Raw genomic sequence first — 22,003 nt, 5'->3', positions numbered from 1 at the left:
AATTAACTCTATCCTACCCAAAACCAGGACAGTAGTGCGCACACAATGTGAGAATCTCAGATTAGTCCCTTTTAATTTATGGCATTGTCAAGAGTGTGTATGTCCCGTGATGCACCAAGGAATATGCTTCACTGAGTATGATATCTCTTATCTAATTTTTTTAATTGACTTTTTTTTTCCCAAAAATTTATAGAATTGATAAGGAATTGGAGTAATGTTTTAATTATGTTTTTTAAATATTCAGTTCTATTTCAAAATGTTGTATTCTGGTAAAGTTATCCACTATAAAAATTCTTAGCAATTTCTTTAATCTGTGAAGTAATTCTTCTTATGTTTTTAAAAAGAGCAATAGAAGTTACTTGGTCATGAGCTAGTATACATAGGTGCACCTTTGACAACTTCAGAGAATGGTGCTTATTTACTGTGACTGGAGATGTGCTCCAGAGGTATACAAAATACTTTGTGCTAAACTGCCTCTGTAGAAGCATAGGAAGTAGTAGAAACACAAGAAAAATGTTCTATTTCTTCCAGGTCTGGAACAGATATTATGCAAACCCTGCAACTCTACTGGTGCACGCTGCCTTGCAGGGAATGAAGTTACGCCATCAAAATATTCAGACAAATATTGACAACTAGCTGTGCAAACTGAGCGTTTCCTCTGTGAACTGTAAGTAAAAAGTTATGACTTACCAGATCGTTACATAAATTTCTGTTTCACCCCATACATATGATGCCACCTGCTGAACTGCTTATTGTTTTTCCTGTCTGTCAGGGAATAGTGGGGGGACTGGTGCTCTTTAACTTGTTTGTTGATCTGTATTTTTTTTCTCTCAGATGTGTAGTAGGATGTGTGTAGCATATATTTACCTATGCATGCATACCAAATACATAGCAGATTGAAATACTGTTCATAACTGCAAGGGTTCAGTGCTTCTTGTTGAAAGCAAGCCATAAATCACGGAGTTTTATCTTTTTGGATGATACTATTTGCAGCATAGCATCCTGCATATTTTTAGCCTAGCAATCCACAGAAGTATTTGAGTGAGAAGGCTTCTTTACTCCCTGCCACTTTTGCCAATGAGAATGCAGTTCAGAGTGACTTGTTTGTTCGTGGTTGGGAACGAGATGCTGTAAGAGAAAGGGAATGTGAGAGGCAAAAGCTGAGAGAACAAATCAGAAATAGCAGAAATCTTGACTCTGTTATTTGCACTCTGCAAACACCCTTGTTGAACATAATTATCTTACTGAAAAGCTTTTTCAGTACAGTTCATAGATCACAATAATTACTGAGCAAAGTTAATTTAAAACAAAACATATATGTATATATATATTTGCACCGTTCTACTTGTGGATTTTGCTTATGTTTCCGGGTGCTTCACAGTTTTAAAAGCTGAAAGATCATTGTCTTAAAAAGTTACATGATGTAGGTGCCAGAGCAATACAGCAATGGCAAAATGTTGGTGGGCAGCACGTCTAGAGCAATGCTGCATGTCCTGTTCTGGTAGGGTAGAATACCAAGCACTCCTTATTACTCTCTTTTTACTTTTTGGCACTGCGAGGTAATGTGGACCTCAGAACTGGCAACAGTGTAGCCCTCATGTCAAGGTCCTTCCAACAGTGAAACAGTTTGATCTGTTCTCTTTCCTCTGAACACCTTTGGTAGCTTTTTTCTGTGCTTATTAGACACTGAAGCTTTTTGTTTTCTTTTGCTCCACCCCCCCCCCCCCCCAAAAAAAAAAAAAAAGTACTTCTCCCTCCCAAGCCAATAGTTTTGGAGAGAATTGTTAAAATTATTCTCTGATCTAGGATTATGTAATTCAAATACAAAGACCATCAAAGACATGCAGCGCTAATGAGACACTTTTTCATTACTCTCTTTTCCTGAGATCTAGGGTCAGCTCACCCAAGGGACTCCCTCAGCTGCACACTCAGGAGCCCAGGTTTTGTATTTTGCTATAGTCTGTACTATAGTCCTCTAAATAACGGCATCTATTAGCATTTTGATGAGACCCTACAGGCCCCCTGCTGCTATTTCCTTGCAACTCTCTCCAGACATGATGTGCCATGCTATCACATACTCTCCAACTGTACTACCTCCTGCACACCATCTTAGCCCATACTTGCATCAGTCTGCCAGCAACTCGCAATATCTTTCATCCTTCAGCTTTCATTCTGTTGCACCTAGACCCATCATTTTACCTTAAATGTACTTTTCACAGTGCATTACCACTTTCACCCTAGGAGCCTGACCATCAGGTGCCCATTTCCCTCCTATTGAGCGCTCCCAGCTCCGTTCCCTGGACTTGCACTCCTCTTCTGCCTTGTGTCTGCATGCAGGTGTGCAAGCCCTGACCCTAACCCAGGTGCTTGGCAAGCAGTGGCTGGGCTGGGGATGTGCCAGCCTCGGGGCACCAGCTTTACCGAGGGCAGTACACCACTTAGTGCCACTTAGCACAGGACAGCAAGTTGTTGTGCATCACTTCTTCCAGGGTGCAGGCTTTTACCTTGTGTACTTAGTGTTAAGTAGCCAAGGAGTTTCAGTCTGACTCATGTTTATTGTAGGTAAGATCAGGGGGTAAGCAAGATGCAGCTGAAGAGTGGTAGGTCATTGCTAGGTGGTGGCCTGTTCGGATGGCTGTGCACATGGTCTGTGGTCGAGAGGCAGGCTGAACTGCCTCAACTATCACAAAAAAAAAAAAAAAAAAAAAACCAACAACAACAACAACAACAAAAACAACAACAAAAAAACATAATATGAGCAGTGACTCAACTGGTGCCAAGTCTGTTGGGCACCTAACTCTTGTCATTGCCTTGATGGATGGCCTTGGCTGAATCTCTTGCTCTGCATATGCCTTGCTTTCCTTCTCTGTGAAATTTATGTAATGTTATCAAATTGCTTGGAAAGCACTCTTGAGATCTAGTCGTAAGCAGACAATGTAAGAGCTAGGTTTATTTCATTATTAATTTGCTTTCCTATCACTCATTATATCTAACTTTGGGGCTTGCTTTCTTTTCTGTTACTTTAAAGTTTAGTACTTTACTGTTATCTTTCATTTGTGTGGCTGTAATTTTGGATGTCAGTGCATACTTAGTATCTAAGTAGTATACAAGTATGTGCTTACTGACCTTACTTTTTAGAATAAACTTTCTTCAAGTATTTGTTGCCTGCCTAAAGACTTTTTATAAACTCCTTAGTCATTAAAGTTGCTAGTTTTCACCATGAAATACAGCAGTGGAAAACATAAGTATGTCTGTTTGAATTTTAAAGTATGCCTGCATTTTGTTTTCTCAGAACTCAGTCCTGCAAGGTGATGAACAGTTTGTCCTGATGATTTCAAATGAACTGTTCACATATTTAAGTGTTAATGAGATAAATATGTGCTTTGTTGGATTACATTCTGCTGGACAAAGACCATTAAAATTTAGATATTCTGCCACACTGAGAAGAAACTAATTTCATAGATAAAGACTGAACACCACAGGGGCAGGGTTTCTTAAACACTTCCAAAATGACACTTGTAACTTGTATTTATCCAACTTTTTATAATATAGATTATATTGTCTCAAGGTATTTTATTTTATTATTTTTGAAAAACTGTCATCATGTGTAACTACCAAAGAACAAACTTAAAATTTTTATTTTTATTTTCCATAAACTGATATGAATCTAGACACCCACCTTATATGCCTAATTTTAGCCTAAAACTTGTTTTTACATCTCATGGAAAAATAGAGGTCTGCAGCACATTTGCTGACGCATCCTTAACTATAGCATTGCTACTGGGTTCCTCTGTAATACAGTACATATTTCTTTGTGAAAGAACTGAAAGCTGCAATAATAAAGCTTAACTTTATGGTATCGAAATTCTCTGTGTTTGTACCTCCAGGGAGAAAAACAATTAGAGAAAGACAATCTACCTAAATAGGCTGGGAAACTGAATTGCTCTGTCTATGCTTCATTACCCTCCCTCTTTCTCATCTCACACTTTCCACAAATAGCATGATTATGTTTACCTGACATCTTCATGCTTCCCTGCTGAGCAGGCTGAGGAAGCCTGGCAGCTGAGATCAGCTGTGCTTTCTATGGAGAATGAATTATATTTTTATTTAAAGGGTCCAATTCTTGAGCCATTTCAGTGAGAAGCTTCAGAGTGTCCCTGAGCTCAGGTAGGGAGCAGAATATATGAAATGACAGTGGGCATTTTTATTTTTTATTTTTTTTTTTAAAAAAAAGGATCCTTGACAGTAACGAGTATTAGCTTGGCTGACAAAATGTTGATACATCCTTAGTTGCTTGATACAGAGGCGTGGTTGGAGAATCTAAATGTTAACTGTGACCTGAATGGCTGACAGCACCCTTGACTAATTTTTCTGGAAGGTGCCTCTTTTCAAAAGTTCTTCAGGAATGCTTCTTTTCAGAAGCTATTTTGCCCTGCAAAATTAGCTCCTAAGAGTTGCACTGAAATAAAATGCCTTTTTACAGATAAAAATCTTAATATAAAGAAAAAAGATCTAGAATAAGCTCTGCAGTGAAAGTTATCAAATGTTTTTTCAGTGACTGCTTTGGAGAACTGAATCATAAATCCAGAAGAGCAAAAAGACTTGAGAAATATACAGGCTGCCTTTATAAGGAGCAGGTATTTTATTTTTCAGACTTCTCAGGTAATGGGGAAGATTCAGCACTTTCTTGTTCTGAATTGCCAAGTTATAAATCTGAATAACTAAACTACAGATAATTGGACACAATTCCTCAAATTAGAAACCAATATTACATGTGAGAATTAACGACATTTCATTATGCATTACTGTCTACATTAATAAACTATGACTGTATTAGTTTTAGCAGCAGCATACAAGCCTCTATTTCTTGTAGCCCCTGGGATCTTGCTCTAAATCTAGTTTTAATCTAATGCTGTAGGAGCTGCAGAATAACTGGACTTGAATTCAGCTGCATGTTAGTTTAAAGCACCCAGCTATACTCTGTGAAAACACTGTCATGGAATATGCAGGCACCTGTGTATCTACATGTAAAGTCATAGTCAACATAATATTAGGCTTAATATTATTAGCCTAAAACCCTGCTTCTACGTTTGCTTTCCCAGCAGCTGAAAAGACACTGACTGGCAGAATTTCTGCTTTTCTCTATTTTCATCTTACAGTGACCATGATCTGACCATGCTCTTCAGGTGCCAAAAGCTTCTTCAAGACTCAAGGTCCTGAATAACTAGAACTCAAGATTTGTTCCATATTTTAGAAAATGTCGTCATATGTAGAGCATGGAATTAATAGGCACCCCTGCTTTTCTGCCCTTCCACTGGTACCTCCTGTTGCTTGTTACAGTTAAAGACACTTCACTAATGTGATGACTTGGCAACTGTCTTGAACTTTCCTTAAATACACTGTATTAAAATGAAATATGTAGATTTTGATCCTACTTTCACTGTTAGTGAACAACATAAGCTAGAGTAGTTGAAATCAGAGTGATTAGCTTGGATGAAGACATGATTACCTTTCCAACCACCACCTCTAATTCCTGCTCCATCATCTCAAAGCTAAGACATCCTGCAACATTACAATAAGTTGCGGATATTTCTGGCCAACAAACCTGAATCTGTTAGCAGACCGGCATTAATCATTGTGGGTGTCATGTTATTACTGGAAAATTGTGGATAAACAGGCAAACAGGCAGAAAGCTCACAAATTCATACTTCAAAGGACCTTGGAATTCATATTCATAATTTGTTTCAGGATAAATGCAGCAATACCTAGGCAACAATCATAGCCTTATTTGACCTTAGACAATTATGGCATCACAGTTCCACTCACCAAAACTCATAACATAAGGAAAGATGTCTCAAAAGACTTGGAAATATCAGCAGGATAGTTATGATTCATTTAATGTGCAATAACCAAAGACAAGCTATTGACCTCCTGCGTGTGTTACAGCAAGGAAGGGAGGGGTAGCTATGGCAAGGCAGTAAAATAACGTCATGCACCTTGCTCTCATTTATTAATAGTACCTGGAGATCTAAACATTTTATATTACACTGATCTAGGCTCAGATCCTTCAGTCACTAATTTTATGCAAAAGAGTATTATTGCATTAACATTTTTAATGCATTTCATAGAATCATAGAACAGCTTGTGTAGGGAGGGACATTAAAGACCATCTATTTCCACCACCCCCCGCCATAGGCAGGGATGCCACCCACTAGATCACATTACCCAGATCTTCATCCAACCTGGCCTTGAATACCTCCATGGTATCCACAACTTCTCTGGCCAATCTGTTCCAGTGCCTCACCACCTTTAGAGTGAAGAATTTCCTCCTAACACCTAGTCTAAATATCCCCTCTTTTAGTTTAAAACCATTCACCCTTGTCCTGTCATTATCTGTTCAAGCAAAAAGTTGTTCTCCATCTTTTTTATAAGCCACCTTTAAGTACTGAAGTACTGCAACAAGGTCTCCCTGGAGCCTTCTCTTCAGGCTGAACAACCCCACTCAGTGTTCTCAACCTTTCTTCATAGGAGAGGTGCTCCAGCCCTCTGATCATCTTCATGGCCCTCCTCTGGACTTGCTCTAACAGGCCCACATCTTTCTTGTGCTGGGGGCACCAGACCTGGACTCAGCACTCCAGGTGGGGCCTCACAAGGGCAGAGTAGAGGGAGATAATCACCTCCCTCCACCTTCCCACCCCTCTGTTGGTGCAGCCCAGGACACAGTTGGCCTTCTGGGCTACAAGCGTGCACTGCTGGCTTACACTGAACCTTTATTCTACCAGAACCCCCAAGTCCTTCTCTGCAGGGCTGCTCTCAGTGAGTTCTTCTCCCAGTCCGGACTCATGTCTGGGATTGCCCTGACCCAGCCACAATACGTTGCACTTAGACTTGTTGAACCTCAGTTGGTTCATGTGGGCCCAGTTCTCAGGCTTATCCAGATCCCTTTGGATGTCGTCTCTTCCTTCTTTGTTATCAACTGCACCACTCAGCTTGGTGTCATCTTCAAACTCACTGAGGGTGCACTCTGTCCCATCGTCTGTGTCATTGATGAAGATATTGAAAAGTATCTGTCCCAAGACAGACCCCTGAGGGACACCACTAGTTACCAGCCTCCATCCGGACACAGAGCCATTGACCACCACTCTGGGTGCAGCCTTCGAGCCAATTCCTTATCCATCTAATAGTCCACGCTTCAAATCCATCTCTTTCCAATTTGGAGCTCAGGATGTCATGGGAGACTGTGTCAAAGGCCTTGCAGAAGTCCAGGTAGGTGACATTGTTTTACCATGTTGATTGATGCAGTCACTCCATCATAGAAGGCTACAAGATTGGTCAGGCCCTTGGTGAAGCCATGCTGGCTATCTTAGATCACCTCCTTGTCTTGCATATGCCTTGGCATTGCTTCCAGGAGGATCTATTCTATGATATTGCCAGGCACAGAAGTGAGATGAGACACAGAGGTGATCTATACATTTGTATAGATGTTTAATTTCTACAAATAATGTTTAATTCATTTTTCCAAACAGCACAAAACAATGCAAGGGACCAGACTACTTGCTATGATTTGTATGTTTGTGGCTTCCCTATTCTTTGTGCTGCTATAAAAAATAATAGCCATTTAAGGTTTCATGAGTTTTTCTTGCCAGTTAACTCGAACTTAATGACTCTTGGGTTTATGATCTGTCTCCCGACCACGTTTTGTCTCCTAGAGCCAAGAAAGTATTGATATGAGCCAACACTGTCATTCACCATTTACCTTAGAAACAATCTTATACACTCTTGTGTATAAGAGCCACTTACACAATCTTGATAGCCTTTCCTCTGCTTTGTTTCCAGTGTAGTACAGATTTGTCAATGCAGAATGCAGTGTGGCTTTTTTTTTTTTTTTTTTCCTCCAGTGGAGTTTCTCTCAAATGTTCGCACATTTCTATCATGGAATTGACAGCATTAAACTTATTGTAACTCATTATGGTCTAATGAAAATGAGAGTAGAAATGTACTCAGACATAGACTTCAGAGATCTTTGCCCATAAATGGGTTTAAATTCTAAGAAAGACTGAACAAAACTGGATCTCTCAGCTCTGCATAGAGTCATTGGTTGAGGGTCTAGACCTTAAAGTGAGAGAGAGAGCAGTACGCTGAGGCAGGACCCAGCTCCAAAACAATGATCTCTAGAACTAGTAACCATAGGGTTGTCTTGGTGGGCTGCTTTGTTGACCCAGTTATTCCTGGCAGAAGGCTGTCTTGATGCAACTTTGCTGCTTTTAGAAACCAAGCTGACGTTTCTGTACCGTGAAGTGCCCTGCTATATAGCTGTATCGGGTCATTCAGAACTAGCTGCAAGATTTCTGTATTGCAGCACATTTCACAGTGTTAGGCTTACCTGGAGAGCCCTTTCTGAAGGTGTGCACTGTCTGTTAAACTAGAGATTGGTTAGATGCACAGAAATTGTCTTGGTTTTCTGTTGATATTAAAAAGAAATGAGAGAGAAAAAAAAAAAAGGAAAGTGCACCTTGCTAGTGCTGTTTCTTGAGAAATAGCAATAAACAAGTCCATTATTAATAACCCAATAAAAAACTCTTCTGCACTAAATATATTGGGTCAGCTTTGTGATGGGTGTCAGTCTGCCTACTTCCACTGATTAAAATAAAACTGCAGTGATTTACACCTGTGTTGACTCAGCACACTTGCCCTTGTAAGTAGCCTGTGATAAAATAGACAAATAAATAAAATAAAAGCACAAATCCTGTATGATATAGATATTGCTTAAATAATTCATTATGGCTGCAGGGATAGAAGTAAATACAAAGAAAAATGCTTGCCTTTTGAAATACTAGCTAGAGCAAAGGTTTTTTTTTTTTTTTTTTTCTGGGCTGGGGTAGCTCATATTTTCTTGCTACATACTCTTCAAGAACTTATAAAAGTGCACAACTCTTTAGGGTCTCACTTATTTATGTGGTGAAGCTGACATAGTCCCATAGATCTAAACACTGTTCACAACTCTGAGCACTGAAACAAATGTGGCCATGTAGCGTATAAACCTGCAGTCCATTTGTTAAGTCTGAGAACAGCTCTACTGCTATTAAACCCCTGTCCAGCTTCTTAATGATGTCTCTCTGTTGTTAAGTTGCTCGGCTTTCTTTAGCGCTGTGATAGAGCGGCACTTTGGCTGAATCACAAATGTGGCCCTTGTACCTGAATTATGCAGTACTCAGTAGATGGCTGCTAGTCACCATGTCTGCTTAATGCTAAATAGTTACTGTTAATTGAACAGTAAAATAGAGGGGGATTTCAAATAAGAGTTACCAGGCTGTGTTTATGTTTACCCCTTTTGTAGAAACCAATGGCTCACCTAAATAGGAACTCATCACCTGTATGACACTGCAGCTTTCAATAGGTGTGGAAAAACATCTATTCAGAAAAAAAAAATAATAATAACAATTTATGGTCCTGTAAAAACAATGGAAAGATTTGTACCACATCAGTCACTTGAAACATTGTTGTTGTTGTTTTAATTCTTTGCATACTTGAAATGTTGGTTATTTCATTAGATTTTTTGTCATGAAATATCTATTTTCATATTGAAATCTACTGTATTTTATAATTTTTTACTGCAAAACTCAGAAACAAATCACTCTAAAATCCCATATTGAGCAAGGCAACTGACTGGTTCTAGTACATGTGAAAAAAAATAAAAATGAAAATAATAATAATAATAATAAATAGGTTTTAGTGATGAGATGCTCTAATTATTTTTCAAGGTATCTAAAAGGTCTCTACTTAAGTTTATGGATCTTATTGATGACTTTCTGGTTTCTTCAGTTCTATGTGAGTCAAGTATATCCACTGTCAGACTGTACCAAAATCATGAGAAATATTCCCAAGGCAGGCTTTTCAGTGATAACTTAACATGTGGCCTCCCAGCCGTACGTAGCTCCAGACACAAGCAAGTGAATCAGAACTTTGCTTTTTGGCCAACAGCCTTTTTTCTGCCTTGTCTTGGGGGGAAGCAATTGTGATGATGTGAGCACTAACAGATCCTGCCTCACCCTTTCAAAGAGTTACAGAAATGATGGGGAAAAAACATATCCTCTTTTCAGTAAGTGGGAGAGAAGAAGCCATGTAGCTTGTAGTTACATGGCTTGTAGCACGGCCATGTAGCATCTAGTTACACTTTACTACAAATGAAGTTCAGGGCAAGAAATTGGCATTGCTTCATGTTTGTTTATGACTGTATTTTGCCACCAGCAGTTCTTGTGTAGATATCTGCTCTTTAACCAATAAAAGCTTTGAAATGAAATTGTCTGTAAAGGTAGTGTGCAAAGCTATGTAAGTGTGACCTTCTTACAAGTGCAGGCCTTTATTCTATTAGGCTTTATTGTCATACTTATGTGCAGAATAGAAGTGTGTAAAAAAGTCTCAACTTTTACAGTTAACATATGAAAGAATTGAAAACAGCATGTGAAAACATGCAGTTTAAGAGCTGCCAGATTGGTTTCAGCCAGCATCTTGTGTCTAGAAGTATCAGAATTAGGTCCAATGGCACATGGTGCTTCTTTTGTTGGGTCTTTAAACAAAGAGAGATTTAATGTGCTCCTGAGGTCCAGGTTATGTTTAGAAGACCACGTTTAAAAATGAATAATACATGCTTAATAACCACTAATTTGTCTGTCCTTGCAAGTTTTTCTCAGTCCTTTTTGGCCACCACAGTATTGTGTGGCAGTGGAGCTCACAGGTTAATTATGAGCTGTATGAGGAAATGTTTCTCTGAATTCATTTGATTGTCCTCTGCATGTTACCTTCTGAACAAACAAAAGATCTGCTCCATCTATCACTCAGAAATCTACAAAATTCTGTCTTGTTAGTCATCCTGGTCCCTGCTGAAAAGTTTTAGTCAGTTCTGACTACTTTCAGATGGAGATGGATTAGTATCTCCAACCATCCGCAGTTTTTCTTGTGCCATTTATGACTATAGAAGTTAAATTATGCAGATTAAGCTAGGTGGGAGTACCTGAACAGCAGGCTTGTCTGTAATCTGCCTGGATTGCAAGGTGAGCAAAATCCATGCAGCCAGGATGGTGAGCTGGGACTGACTATGCTGCCAAGCATTAGTGGCTTGCTAACATCATCACATAGCTTTTGGATTTGGTCTGGATTGTCATGACTGGTCAGAGTGTGGGCAGAGCTGCTTTTACCTTCCTAGCCATGTGAAGTACCTTACAGGGTGTTATAGGCTGATGCTGTCCTTCTTCAGTTTCCATCAGATAATTTATAAAAACAGAATGCTGGGACAGTTCCCTATGTGAAAATAGTGTACATGCGGCAAAATAAAGAGTTCTTAAACTCTGAAAAATTTTAGGCCACTGAACCAGGACTGCCAAGTCTGATAGGAAAGTATTCTCTTTGTCTCCCTTGATTTCTTTCTTTACTGTTGTAAAGGCAATACACTTAAATAATGGATGTGGAATCCCAACCCTGTTTAAATCAAAGGAAAAGAATTCCACTGACTTTACTTTAGCTGGTCTTTGCCTGAGGATATTTATTAACTTATTCTGTATTCCCATTCTTAAGATTTGCTTAAAAAGAATACCAATGTGCTGCCCAACAAGGTCACAGTAGCTGTAAGATGCATGTTTTTCCAACACCAAATGCATGTTACCTGTGAATAATTGCAGAAAATTGGCATCTTGATCCATATGTTCCCGTTCCTCCTCCAGTAGTATCACTGCCAGCATCTTTCTTCACTTTTGTGTCTCCGTCTTGGTCTCTACTAGGATTGCACAAGGGCAGCCCAGAAAGAGCATTTAGCTGGCCCAGTAGCCATTGGAGGAATGAACATTTGGCTGTAGGCAGCCTACATTCTTCCCTGTAAGCATAGTTTAATTTTAAGATCATGTAACAACCGCAACATGGAAGACATTTTTTTCCTGCCAGGTGGCAATGATAGTTCAGTGTGCGTAACACCCAGTGAAGTTTTTCAGTCCCCAGAGAAGGAGGGCAAAGACATGGCAAGACAACGAAGATGAGAAGATAACGCAGGAATAAATTCTGTGAGGAAAGTGTGAGGATGTCTGACCATTGGGAAGCATTCATGGAACAAAAGTTCCTCTGAACTGGTGGACCCCACTGGAGTAGCTAGGAGCCTTCTAGGGCTGAGTTGAGCATGTCTGATTAAAAAAAAAAAAAAAAGTGTTTAAATATGCCGAGATGGCAAAACAAGAAGAATATAACAAAAGGGTGAAAGTTTGCTGGAGAGTAGAGTGGCAAGGGAAAAATAATAGTTCTTGCGAGTCATAATGAGGCAGATATATGAAAGAAAATGGTAAAATAAAATATGGTGAAAAAAACGTTTCCTTATTGTTTTTCAGAAGCAACTGTATTTTATTATTATTATTTTTAATAGTGATGCAAGAAGAATGGGCAAGAAAATATAAGAAAATTACTAGTTGAAGATGTGAAATTGAATATCATGGGATAGCAGAAACAGGAGCTCATAGTACAGGTGCAGAGCAATACATTAATGCTAAGGAAAGACAAAAATAAAGATCCTGGTGTAAACTAATAAAGGAGTAGGCTGTTAGAAATACCACACATCTGAGTCAGAATCACTTGCAGCAGGAATGAGATGAGTGCATTTAGGGAGTTTTGACTGTAAAAATTATATAGAAATAATGTAGGTGATAAAGCAAATCAACTGAACTTAGTGTGACTTGGAGGATTGATATTTTCTGAAGTCTGGATAATGTGTTGTAAAGAGGCTCTAGTCTTCATGACAAACTATAGAGATATGACATGAGAGCAGAAAGCATACAAAAAAACCATGCAAATAGGAAAGAAAGCCACAGCTTGTTGAAGTGCGCACATGCGGCAAGACCTGCTCTAGGTCTGACTCATGGAAGAAATTGAAACAGGGAATGAAATGCATCTGTATGGAAAAGAATGGATAATGACTGGAGGTGAAGGCTTGGTATGACTCCAAAACTAAGCAAACTAGTTGCCTAGGATATCTCATGATTAATGAGGATGTTGTAGGACATGAATACAGGAATGGATTCAGAAATGAACACTGCCAAGTCTAAAGCAATACTGCAAGAGCTAACACTGTCCAGTTTCTGGGAAATCTGCATAATCTTCATTCTAGGACTGGGAGAGATGCGGTACTTAAAATCACAAATACCATCCCAGACTTCCTCTTTGGATGCAGTTCTGTATAGCACTGTTCCACTGTGACTTGCTGGAGTTTTCTTTCACCAACAGATCTCTTTTCTTTTAATTGGAAAGGAGCAAAGCCTGTGGGTTATGTAAAATGCCTTTCTTCTTAACACCGTGTGGATTACACCTCGTGAGAATCCACCTGAAAAATAATCTTCCTGAAGTTTTCCTTTAAAACACATCTGGTTTTGAATTGCATCTAACAGCACAGTATGTAGAATTTAGCAGAAAGCTTATAAGCACAATGCTTGTTTCAACATAATTTTACCCTTAGAGATATCATTTCAACTTAGTTTCAAAGTTCTACAGCTTTTATCTATTGCCTCTCACTCTCAGCAATATCCTGATCAATAGAAGCAAGCCTGACTTATTTAAATCTCCATTGTTTCCTTTCTGTGAGTTCTGTAATGATGCACAGCTCTCAGATGACTGCAGCCATACCCATAGCAAAACATTTCCTTACCAAACGTATCCCCTTTCACAGAGTTAACAAGACCACCCTCAGGCAAGTGGTGTAGCAGAGGTACTGTTTTACAGGAGTCGCTCATTCAGGCTCTGTTATAAAATGCAAGCTCAAGCCTCTGGGCTTGTGTAGGGTATGTGCGATGTATTAGCTTTGGGCCAGCCCTCTGCCCTGGGGGAGTTCCAAAACCATAGGAATATTGTCCACCCCATCTTTCAAGCAGTGACTTTGTCTGCATATGTACTGCATGTTGTGCACACATGTCCTGGGGCTGGTTACTGTTATTGGAATATAAATTATAATAATGATGTCATAGCTTTTCATGCGTAGTAGACCTCTCAGTCCACAGTAGAGGAAGGGCATTTGACATTTCTGATGAAAGAACAGGAATAGGACAAAAAACAACCTTTGAGTCTTTAACGAGAAGGGTCTGCAAAATGGAGGCCTCTACTCTGCTCATTCTGATAAGGTAGTGACATAGGTCATTTTATGGAATATCTGATAAGGTAGGGACAGAAGTCATTTTATGGAATATCTGATAAGGTAGGGACAGAAGTCATTTTATGGAATAAGCCAAGTTGGTGCCTCTCATGGTAATCTGTATTTGTTCCTAGATTTCCGTTAGTAAACATTTATTTGCAGTATATCAGCTTCCTCATGTGTATATACATTCTCGTAAACTTGTTCCAAAATGCTTTTTTTTTTTCTTCTTTTTTTTGTAGTTGAAGAATTTGAAGTGACATAACAGGTTTTTTTTTCTTCTTTTTTTTTTTTTTTTGTGCCACTTCTGTGGTAAGCATCATAAAAGTTCATTAGTGGGTTAAGTTGAGAGGTAATTGTGCATGTCATACTTGTGAAAAATAGCCTGGCATATTTTGCTGACAACACAGAACAGTGCTGTCAGTCTCTACCTCTTCTTAGTCTGTACGTAGTAGGGACATGAAAGTCCCGTGTATGAGAGGGAGAAAGACAGAGGTACTTCCTTCTCATTTTGACTGAATCCTGTGGTCTTATCACCAAATAATGTAGACCAGAAAAAAAATTTAGAGTATTTCTCACCAGGTGAAAGGCAAAATACGAAATGTTATATTCAATTTCTTAATCTGAAAACAAAGCTTATTCTGCACCCTACAAATTGTGCACATGTTCGTCTCTATCTCTCACTGATCTGTTTTGAGAATTGTGTTATATAGAAATGATGTGGAAGTGTCTGAGAGCTAGGCTAGGTCAGAAACTGCCACAGCTATTGAGGGGGGGAATAGAGCAGGCAAATTTATGACAGTTTGACATTTCAGATAATAGAGGTCAGTCCTTCAAGTTGCAGTCCCCCTGAGACAGGTGGGTTTCTGCGGGTGAATATGGGAAGAGCTGGTACTATTAAATTGACTCTGCTGCTGAAGCCTGTGTTGATAGGCTAAAATAAAAGAATTCCTTCAATTATTGTAAGCCAAATTCTGCTTTTTTTTTTTTTTTTTTATGTGGTAGATCCCTTTAATTTCTTTGGCATTACCTTCAGGTGGGAGAAGAACGTGATTTCAATTTCCAGAATAAAGTGTCACGTTGTGAATGAACTGGAATGACGTGCACTAGCGCATCATTAGGCAAGACTTCCCTTTCTTGCACTCACAATTAAAATCTTGAAGATTGTTCACTATGAATACTATTTATGACATCTGAGACCAAATATTATCTGCTTTTGAACATTTTTCGTGCACTTTTTCAAATGAAGATGCAATAGTACTTACTCTTTAGGAGTACGAACGAACCCTGTCCCCTTTTGCATCTCGCTGCCTTGGACACTTTTCCTAGCAGTTACATGAGCTAGTGATATGCAGAGTGCTAGCTGCAATGGTGGAAGGTTTATGTTCTAATATTTGCTAAGTGCTTTGAATTTTGGACTTGGGAAATGGATTAGGGGAGCAAATGAACCATTATTTGTGTAGTTGTTTTCATTAAGTATTATGAAAATGTCGTAGTGATAATTTTAAATTTGATATTAGTACATTATTATATCTTATTATAATGAATTATATTGGCCTTCTTTTTCAGAACTGGGAAAAATCCCCAATCTCCCAAAATAAAGAAAACTAACAATACTCCTCAAATTAGAAATACGGCTTGTTTGTTTTCTTTTAATAAACATTTTTTTTATTAAATATTTCATTTTGTTCTTGGTATGTTTTCTACTAAAAATATTCTAATTACAATGTCAAGAGCTACCCAACTTACTGCTGTTTAAGTGTGAACTGTCAAATTTCTTAAATATCTATATTTAAATTAGCGGGGGGGAACAAAGTATTTTAAAAAATCTTTTTTTTTTTTTTGATAAAATGAGGGAAAGATTAACTCTGTATTCACTCAGCTTTTAGTATATGACCTGAAATCTTTGTTTCAAAGACACTTAAGAAATAATATTAAAGTTAAACTGTTACGTTACCAGTGGTAACTTGCTGTAAAAAAGAAAGAAACAAAATTTTTAAAAAAGTATAATTACAGTATTTATTATTTACATTAAGCTAAATTGTAGCATCAGCTACAGTGGTGTTTGCTGACAAAATAAGAACTGATTGATCCCTTGAATTTCTATAGATACCAAACATAAATTTAAACCGGTCAGGGCTGCATCTAAAGGAATTCATCAATCCTTTTTCTAATTGAAGACAAAGCATTTAATAAATATTAAAAGCTTTACTTTCTGAAAATGAACCTACTGTATACAACCCCCTAATAATATTGCCCCTTCCTTTAAGTTTCCTTATGAGAAGTAGTCCTGTGCTTGGCTAGATTGTATGTCTAGTAGTCAAATATGCGCCAGCAGCTAGAATATATAGCTGCTAGGATATGCCAGGAGTGAGAGACTTTACGCTTGCCTACTTTCTTCTGAGAAGTGATATTTGAAAATAAAAAGCAAATTTGTGCTGTAAATATACAATACTTAGTGTATATATATATGTTTATAAATCATATAGAGCTGTACAACAAGTCACCCTTAAATACTCGAAGGAGAAAGGGAAGACTCTCTGAACATTAATATTAATAATTGCAAACAGCATGACTCTACTAGGGAAAATGCATACTGAATTTTCTTTCTTACTGAACTGTGACTGAATCCTTAAATTCAGATAGCCAAAGTCTGCAATTAACTTAATACTCAGAAATCCAGTGTTACTCAGGACAAGACAAAATATACATTTATCAAAATGTGGATTTCCCTCCAACCTGGGAAGGAAAGTGTAGAACTGCTCTCTGAACCCCCAGATTGCAGGGTTTTTTTGTTTGTTTCTGTTGTTGTTGTTTTTGATGTTTTTTTTTTTTTTATTATTTAGTTTAGTTTGTTAGGTCACAACCTACTTGTTTACTCTTTTAAGTTTTATGTTCTTTCTGTACAGCTTATTTTATCTCTCCTCATTGCACTTGTGAAAAGGGAGAGAGGAATCATAATGTTCAGGTGATAAACACAATTGATAATGAAAGAAGGATTTCCATTTCAATGAGATCCCTTCTTCCCCTACCACCCTCGAACAGTGCTGGCATCCTTGTGCAGCAGCCTTGTCATCTGGCCCTCATCAGGCAGATTTGTGCAGAACAGGTTTTCTGGGAATGATGGATCCCAGGAAAGATATCCCTGTTTGTGTTTGATTCAGTTATCTCATTGGATCGTCATCATCTTCTTGGCAAATTAAAATTTGCAGAGTTCTTGGCATTTGGTATTGAGGCAAGCTAAGGCTAGGGGTATGAAGCCAGGAATTAGAAAAATTAGAGTTCTTGTAAAGACATTCAAATGTCATATCATGTCACATTACATTAATGCACGTCAGGAATTTCCTGTGGGACTGACTTCAGCAAAATTTTAAGCTCTTCAAAACCAGAAAGGAGTTGAAAAATAAATATTAGGAAGTTACTTAGGATGAAAAAGAACAAAGATTAAAAGAAGGTAATATAATTTTTCTTATGGAGGGCTATGTGATTACTAACCAAAGCTACAGAAATCCCTTTAGAATAGCTGGTATATATCAGTTAGTGTTGTCTGTCTGTCTAGTGTTCATTGTCTTTTTCCTACTTTAGTGTGTTGCTGAAGTTTGTTTTTCCTTCTGTACTCCCACAACAAATATTTACCGAGGGTGTGTTTTATTGTAAGTATTGTTCCTGTAGCTGCAGTGCTTTTAAAGGCATGTTTAACGATGGACAGTCACAATCACAGTGCTGGACACCCTTTCTTTTGCTGTGTTGAGAATTTTTATTCTTGTTGCAAGCATGTGCCAGATCTTCTCTGGAATTGATATCCACACTCGTTAAAAGTTTATTAGCAGAATACTCTTATGTACCACCCTCACACTTTCATTTTGCTGTGCAGATACACCCTCACTTTTTAATTTAATTTTATTTTTTAATAAGACAGAAGAAAGTTTTAGTGTACTTTTATAAGATTTCTGTGTTTTGTTTTTTTTTTTTGTTTGTTTGCTTGTTTGTTTTGGCTTATTTTCTCACAAGCAATGGAGGGAGAGAAGCAAATGTTATTACAAATATCTTTACTTTGATTTGTTGCTGTGGAACTACAAACAAAATAATAAAATAATAAGTGTAACTTTGTATGAGAATCTTGTTAAATCTCACAAAAACACTGATATATCATCTGTGCATTTGTACAAAAGGGAATTGAATTAGTTCAACATAAATTGCTTCTGCTCAAAGAATCCAATGCTCCTGAGGTCAAAAGTTTACAAGTTAGGCCTGATCCACAGATGAGCTGAGTTTTCATATTGGCTACAGTAAATGTTGAATAAAGCTCAGTCAGGCACTTTTATTGCAATTTTGTCTTTTTCAGCCAAAAATGATTTTTTTTTTTTAAAAATAAATATTATCTTATTGATTTCTGGAGTCTGTAAACTGTGTCTGTAGCAAATTGATATTCTAGAAATCTGTATGATTAAACTGGAGAACTGAATGTGAGCTTTACTTTGTAGTTCAAAATACCCAGGCTCTGGTGTCATACTACTCAACATCAAAGGTGGTTGTTAACATCTCATGTCCTGTGACAATTCTGGTTACACAAGCAAATTACTTTATTCATTAAAAGTTTTTATTTATTTTCTCTAATACAAGCCCAGATGGGAAAGTAGTCCAAATTCTTATGTAGTCATGAAATCTTTGGGCTTGTTGCAGTCAATTTTTATCCAGGAAATGGTAAATCTCCCTGCTGTCCTGGATCACTGTTGCCATATTGCCATCAATTATGTTTGTTATTTATTATTTGGACTTAGTACACATAATTGCATCTACAGTAGCAAATACTGTAGCTCATAGGAGCAGATTTATATAGCAAAAAAATTGCAACTGAGAACTCCAAATACATAGTGTAAATATTTCAAGTGCTTTATTTTGTGCCAGTTCTTGTGCCAGTCCCACAGCTGCCCATTAGTGAGAGAGGCGTATCAGATGAAACCCTGGAACAGTTCTTCTAGTTTAGTTTTATTGAAAATAAATCCTCTTTTTGCTGAGACCACCCTGTGATATGAATTGAAGCAGGGAGAGTCGGCAGAGGCTGGTAGAGACAGGAACATATCAGATGAAGCCCTGAACAGTAATGCAGATATGCCCACAGATGACTGAAATGGAAGGAACTTGCCACTGAGCAGGTGCACAGAGATTTTCTTTCCATTTCTCATGTGGTACATTAAAATCTTGAATTCAGCTGAAATTTCTACTGAGCCTGCTGAGATCTATGGGGTTGGATACACTATGGACTTATGTGTGCTTTTAGGAATTCCAGAGACAGGAAAGTCTTCTGCCACCATTTCCTACTGCAATAAAAGAGGTTCAGTTCGTGGGAATGAAGTTCAAGTTATAGTTCTATTCAATAGGTCAGCAAATACAAAGATATCACAGTACCATTTCCTCAGTACACTTCCTATAGAGGCAGATTTAACTCTTGATATAAATTAGCAAGGCTCTTTTATTTTATATAAGCAGTCTGATTTATAGTAGCTGACAATCTGGTTGGTAATTTCACAATTTTCTGCTGTGCATAGCACAGTACCTCTCTCTTCTAGGTACACGTATGGTTTCCTGCTGAGGAAAACATCATAGAAAGAAGACCCCTTATCCAGTATGTGTTGTGATAGGAATTACACAGGTTTAGTGTTACTGCTCACTTCACCAAAATAGCAATTCATCAAAGTGACTGGAAACAACAGGTTTCACAGCCACTTCAAGTTGGTGGGGAATGACAGGTTGTATCTCAGATGCTTTAATCTGAATTTAGTGCATATGAGAAATCTTGAGATTCTTATATGAAGGTCCTGAAAGAGTTCTTTCTGCAGTGAAATTTGGCTATTAGAGTATGCAAAAAGATATAATGAAGATAAAAATGTAACAGCAGGTGCTTAATTTAGCCCCCTGAAATCCTGTGAATAACCCATTTCCTATCCTCTGGCCAGGCTACTAAATGAGGCATGGTCGGTAATTACTGTATTATCCCTTTCAGCAGGGGGAAAGAAACATCATTGCAAGGCTTTTGTTATTTTACTTTCACCCCCATCAGTGTTACTTGCTGCACCTAATAGGCTGATAAATGGGGTATTGCCACTGTCGGTGACTAAATGGCACTTAATATTCCATTTTGAAGTTCAGGAAATCAGAAGTAGGAGGAGAGGCTTTTGATGGCCATTTGCTTAGTGACACAGACTTATAATCAAGGAAATTGGTGTTGAAGGTTCAGTTACACAGATCTTACCACAAAATGGGGCTGTAAAATTGTGCAGTGGATGCAATGGACTTTGGCAATATAACCCTTGACCTTATTAGGATTACCTCTAAAAATAGTATTAAAAATCAGGTGTAGACCCCAATTTCTCATTCCTGTAACATTACTTCAGCAGAGGTGATGAAAAGAAGAGGTGTTTGGGTGCAGAGTGCTCCATTTTATTGCAGAATACAGCAGGCCACTGAAGTAGGTTTAAGCGACGATTTCTGCTTTGTGGTGCTCAAAGGCTATGAGCAGGCACCTTTGCTCGGTGATTGTGTCTCAGCTGAGGAAGGGGGAGGATAACATCGTAAAACATTCACACCGATGACTCCTGTGGACTCTCTCTGGGACGACTAACCTGCAGTTGTTAAAGCCAATATATATTTAATAAATTCTTTGTAACTTAGTGTTTTTTATTCCTATGCATCCCTTCTCTTTGTAGCAGCCTAGGTAACACGCAGAAGCACATTATTAACCCATGTGTACTGTTTACAGTTGAATTGTATACTGTTCTGCCAGCACAGAACACAAAATAGCACAATTCTGGCCAATTTGCTTTTTGGCCAGAGGAGAAAAGTACTCTGAAGCAAGGTGATCCAGATCCAGACAGCAAAAGCTTGCACAGCTGGATCTGGACTCAAGTCTGTGTTTTAAACACGCACATTATTCAGAGTTGTTTCTATGTGGACAGCTTGTTCTGACCTTTTCCGATTCTCTCATGCAGAAAGACATTGACCATTGATTCATGAGGAAAAGGTGATATAGCAAGTGGATTAACTGTAGGCAGAGAGTAGCTGGTGTAGGGGGCATGCTGAGGTTTTATAGCCACAGAGAAGCAGTTTGGCCTCTGCTTGTGTCACTGAAGTCCTTCTCTTGGGCTGTGATCTCTTTTCTGACCCAAGCGTTATCTTAGGTAGATGCAGTCTCCCTGCCCTGACTTTCTCCTGGTTTGGGCTTTCTCCTGGTCTGTACTTCACCAGGACTCTGAGAGGTGCCTTCTCTGCAGCCCCTACCATCTGGAATAGCTTTACTGTGGCTCTCTGCCTCATTGACTCTCTTCTTCATTTCAAATCTCAGTTGACCATTTATCTTTTCTACCTTGCCAATTTCTTTTAATTTCCCTGCCCATCTGCTTGGTCTATTTAACTCCGTGAAAGCTTTTAGATTACGTATTTCATAGTGGATGCATGGGAAAATGGTACCGTATTAGACATATGAACAAATTTCCCTCCTTGGACAAGCGAGTTAGCATCAGCTGAAAAAAACCCTATGTCTCCCTGATGTGCTCGGTGTTACACTTCACAAAGTTATAGGGGGATGCTGAGATTGTGTTGACAGCCAGAAGAATATACTTACTTTCCTAGAGCCGCAGCAAGTAGAACAGATGGTATTTTCTCCCATTCCCCATCACTCTCTGTCCTTTCCTTCCTCATGCCCCATTGTTCATTTTTCATACCTCACTGTCAGTTTGGGTCGGATTCAACACCTGCTGAAGTCAATGGAGAATCTCCTACTGAATTTATTTGGCTTTGAATCCTGCTTTCTGTGATCTTTCCTCCCTCTGGCTATGACTGAACCGAAAT

At 38.4% G+C, this 22,003-nt stretch overlaps 1 long non-coding RNA gene across 2 annotated transcripts in view; it reads left to right on the top strand.

Annotated features, from left to right (window-relative positions):
* Positions 1–22,003, top strand: part of LOC308193891 — a 336,962-nt gene that overhangs the window by 123,306 nt on the left and 191,653 nt on the right. For both annotated transcript variants that reach the window (XR_013950034.1, XR_013950035.1), the window contains exon 2: positions 532–667. This is a non-coding gene — a long non-coding RNA (uncharacterized lncRNA). The remainder of the gene's footprint in view (positions 1–531; positions 668–22,003) is intronic.

Source organism: Anser brachyrhynchus (assembly GCF_964034855.1).
Source record: "Anser brachyrhynchus genome assembly, chromosome: 4".
Taxonomy (NCBI): Eukaryota; Metazoa; Chordata; class Aves; order Anseriformes; family Anatidae; genus Anser; species Anser brachyrhynchus.
This window is presented reverse-complemented; position numbering and strand designations above follow the sequence as displayed.